A 5,263-nucleotide genomic window follows, 5' to 3' on the forward strand; every position below is an offset into this window, starting at 1 on the left:
GGTGAGGTTGGCCCAGGATCGAACATTGTTTCGTTCTGCTGTGCATGGAGTCGCTATGAGTCGGTTCCGACTCGATGGCACCTGACAACAACAACAACAAGTATCCTACAATATTAGTCTTTTTGTGATTGATTAATTTCATACATTATAATGTTCTCCAGGTTCATCCATGTTATGCATTTTTTCATAGATTCAGAATTATTCTTCAAAGTTGCTTAGTATTCAAAGTTTGTGTAAAGTTTGTTTACTCATTCTTCCACTGATGAGCATTTAGGCTGTATCCATCTTTTTACTATTGTGAATTGCTGTGATGGCAATGTTTGTCATATGTCTACTTGTTGTATGGCTTTTATTTCATGGGGCTATAGATATCAAGTAGAGGGATTGCTGAGTCATACAATAGTGCTACTTTTTACTTTTTGAGAAAGTACCATACCATATTCCACTGTAGTTTCATCATTTTAAAGTCCCACCAGCAATGTAGGAGCGTCTCAACATCCTTACCAGCATTTTGTTGTTTTCGGTTTTTTGAACTTTGCTGTCCGTGCTTGGGTGACATAATATCTCACTATTGTTTTGATTTGCATCTCTATAATGACTAATATTCATAAATTTCTCCATATGTTTGTGTGTTATCTGAATAACTTTGGTAAAGTGTTCATTCATGTCCTTTGGATTATTTGTCTATTTCTTGTATAAGTGTTGTCTTAACAAATTCAATCAAATGCCAGCTTTGGTTGTAAGTTGTTTGTGCTAGCAAGAAAAATATATGGAAAATAGATAAACTATTGCTTCAGTTAAAGACAAAGAACATAACCATTAATTAGCCTGCAGCAGGAGGTAAACATCTAAGCAGATACAAATTGGTTGGATAGTTATGTATCCAACCAAAAAGAAACCACAACATTTACTTTTCACATCAAAGTCAAGAGATTTCTTATTATCAAATTTGTCATAATTTTCATAATTTTAAAGTGACAATAGTTTTGCTATTAGGGAAATCAAAATATTCATTAATAGAAATAATACTTTTTAATATGGAGTGAGAAAGTGGAACAAGAACGTCATGAAAAAAATTTTTAAAGAACTTTACCACTAGTGTAAAAATATCTTTAAAATTGCACAAATAAATTTTAAGAGCTTAATATTTAGATTATTAAATCACTACTAATATAAAGCATTCAAACTTTCTATATATCATACTTATATGAGTGCTTAAAATAAAATTTTTGAAGGTCATTTGAGTTTGGTGTCAAATTTTAATCTATAAAACGAGAACTCAGCAATGATAATGATGGAAGGATGAAAATGTAATACGTTTTATCTTTGCAAAAAATAATGAAAATGAATGTCCTCAAGGAAAAAAATATTAAAGATTTATGATTCTAAAATGTTCATATAACATTAATAACTATCTGTTCTTTAGGTATTCACCTCATTTGAAAATTTCTGTTCCAATACAATTTTAAACCTGAGCTCTTTAAATAACTTTGTTTAGTATGTATGATAGTGGTGGTGGTTTTGTGCCATGACGTAGGTTCTGACTCATAGAGACCCTGTATAAGGTTTCAGAGGCTGTAACTCATTATGAGAGCAGAAAGCCTCATCTTTCTCTAGTGGAACTGCTAAAGTATTTTCAAACTGCTTACCTTGAGATTAGCAGCCTGACTCATAACCACTAAGCTAACCAGAGCTCCATATATACTGAGCAATTTTAAATAAAAATTAATTTAAAAATTTAATACTAGTGAAATTCCTATGCAGGTTCATGCTTTAAAAGTCCTGTGACGTCATCTTTTTTTTTTTTTTTTTTAATAACTCATCCTTAGTTAATCTGGCTTTGGTTTTTAGAGAACCACCATGTTGTAATGCCCCAAATGAAACAGCATGCTGTATAAGCACCATTATTGACAAAGACACTTTTAAAAGTGAGTACTATATCACATACAACTACAATAAGGGCAATAACTAGATCTTAAAATGTTAGTCATATTGATGATAATAATAAATATGAAAGTTTAAAATTAAGAATTGTTAGTTATTTGTCAAACACTATACTAAAAACTTAACATTATCTCTTATCCATAATAATAATAAAAATTAAACACAAAAATAAATCTATTGCTGTTGAATCAATTAAGACACATAGTGGCCCTATATAGACCTATCAAAATGCTGCAGCTTGGACTTGTTAAATAAATTAATCAACATAATTAACTTTAAGAAGTTGAGGCTTCATGTTGCATTGTCAGGATCTGAAGACAGTATTTGTGAGCATTTCACACTTTGATCCTAGTTTTAAAATATTTACTATGAATACATAAAAAGTTTAATTCTTTACCAGTTACTAGTATGTTTCCATAAAGATTGCAAAGTGAGGGCTTGTGGCAAGACAGTGTATCTTTAAAAAAGAAAAAGGCCCAGGGATATTTTGAAGATAAATCACATTTGATTTAAAAATAAACTTAGAGCAAGATAAAGTCTTTCAAATAATATTCTATTTTTTTAAATTTATTAACTACATAATATTTCCAAATACATGATCAATTTTAGAAGGAGAGCAAACCTAACTTTATAAATTCAACACCAAAAAATCAAAACCCACTAGTATTGAGTTAATTCCAACTTAGAACAACCTTGTTTAGGACTTTGGAGGCCATAAATCTTTATGGGAATAGAGAACAGTGGTATTGGATTCAAACTGCTGACCTTGTGGTTTACAGGCCAACCCACTTAACCAATTACACCAATTTTATAAGGGCTTCCTTATAAATTCAATAAGAATGCTAAATCATCCCATTCATATACTGGTACTATTTTTTTCTAGTATTTTTGGCAGAAGTCTATTTCCTCAATGGGTCAAATCAGACGGGCAAAATAATTTATTTTTATTGAGTTTTATCATTTTGGAAATTTCTAGAAATTAGTCTAATTAGTCTCATGAATTCCAACGAATATATATACATATCTCTATCCTCATGTTTAAAATCACCCAAGTACTTCATCAGCTTATAAAATTGATGGTGACTTTCCAAAAATTTCTTAGATAGCTTCCCAAATAGCTCTTGGTTAACTTCCCTTGATATTCAAATGTGGAATCTCAATGGAAAATCAATAGCAAAAACCTAATTCTCTGACTGTTCTTAATATATGCATATGTACTATACATATATACGGAGTCCTGAGTTAATGCGCTGAACTGCAAAGTTAGTTTAAACTGCAAGGTCGGTGGTTCAAATTCACCAACGGCTCTTTGAAACCTTATATATAGTCGCTATGAGTTTTAACTGACTCTACAGTACATAACAACGACTATATATATATGTATATTTAGGACAGTTCTCAGGAGTCTTACTTAGCATGGTGCTGTAGGCTAAGCACTAGGCCACTTCAAACTATAGTGAAAGCAATTAAAACCCACTAGCCACTTCTTGGAAACCTGATGCAGTGTTGCTATGAGTAAGAACCAACTCATCAGCACTTAACAGCATCATGTATACATATGTATATGTGTATACATAAGGAGCTCTAGTAGCATAGTGGTTACGAGGTGGCCCGTTAACCTCAAACTCTGCAGTTTGAAACTACCAGGTGTTCCACAGGAGAAATATGAGGCTCCCTGCTCCCATAAAGAGTTAAAGCCTCAACAACCCTATGCAGGGTTGCTATGAGTTGGAACCAACTCCACAGCATACCACCACCACCGCATATGCACATATACATATATATGTGTGTATATCTTGGAAAGGAATCTTGGTGGTTCAGTGGTTAGGTGCTCAACTGCTTCCTGAAAGGTAAGTAGTTTGAATCCACTAGCTACTAGTATGCTTCCATAAAGATTACAAAGTGAAGGCTTGTGGCAAGACATATCTGCTACCCAGATCCTCTACAGTAAAGGTGCAGGGACCAACTGAAATTTTTGTGTTTTTTTTTTTTTTTTCTTTACTTTAGAGAAATTAAATTAAAATTTGGTTAACATCTGTTTCATTTCTTGTTTATTGTTAGCACTGTGGTTAAAATAATGTTCTTCCCTTATTTACATTTTCTTCTACTGAAGTGTCTCTGAGTGTATCATACAAATTTTATATACTTCCACCTCTTCTCTTTTTATCTAATGTCAGATAGGGTTAGCCATTAAGATTCTTTTTATAACACCCAGCTTTAAAATAAACATGCAAGATAACATCTAGTATTATTGGAACATCAGTTCTGTGATCCAATTAAATAAAACACAAAATTGAGCCACATATCTTGTCACTATAGAGAATTCATTAAAGGATCTAACTCTAGTCATGTATGCAGAATTTGCATTAAGAATAGATATTCAAACAAAATCTTCTGCCTCTAGTTAGAAAGATAGAGTTTCTCCCTTTGTACATTGAAAGTGTGATTTGAGAAGGCATCATTTTGACTTTAATTCAAATAATCTTTTATCTTCACTCTAGGTAACCTCCACTAAGCTACTTAAATAGCACTGTGGTTAAAATAAAATTATTTCCAGGTTGACATTGTTGTTCCATGCCATCAAGTTGCTTTTTGATTCAAAACTCCCCCATGTGACAGTAAACCTGCCCCATAGTATTTGCCAGGTCTTTTCCCTCAAGAGTCACTAGATATGTTCAAACAACAAAATTTACAGTTAGTAGCTGAGCTCTTTGTTCCATGAGGTTTCCTTTTACTTTACATAAATTGCTCCTAAATACATATATAAAGTGGTGGTTGTTGCTTGGAGTCAGTTCCAACTCATAGCAACCCTGCACAGGATTTCCAAGGCTGTAAAGCTTTACAGAAGCAGAGAGCCTCATCTTTCTCCCAAGGAGCAAATGGTAAATTAGACCTGCTGATCTTGCAGTTAGCAGCCCAACTAGTAACCCACTAAACTACAGAGTCCGCACAAATGAATATCATACTTTTAACTAATATGCTACACATACATGTGTTAGATGTTCACCCATAATGGATGCTCATGACTTTCTTTTTCCTTCTTTATACAATGATTAGCAACCCATTACATTTTCACTTGCACATATTGTACTTGTTAATGAATTCTGGATTCTTGCTCTCTTCAAACTCACATCCATAATAGTTTGCATTTGGCTTTAAGGCTGTATTATCAAGTGCTATCAAGTCACGGTCAGCATTTCTCAAGCTGGGGGAACTGAAAAAATAATTCAAGCCTCGACTTTCGTTATTGAAAGATTCACTGGGCAAATTATTGAAGGATGCAGAATGCATCAAGAAAAGATGGAAGGAATACACAGAG

The sequence above is a fragment of the Chrysochloris asiatica genome, unplaced genomic scaffold, assembly GCF_000296735.1.
Source record: "Chrysochloris asiatica unplaced genomic scaffold, ChrAsi1.0 scaffold00010, whole genome shotgun sequence".
NCBI lineage: Eukaryota > Metazoa > Chordata > Mammalia > Afrosoricida > Chrysochloridae > Chrysochloris > Chrysochloris asiatica.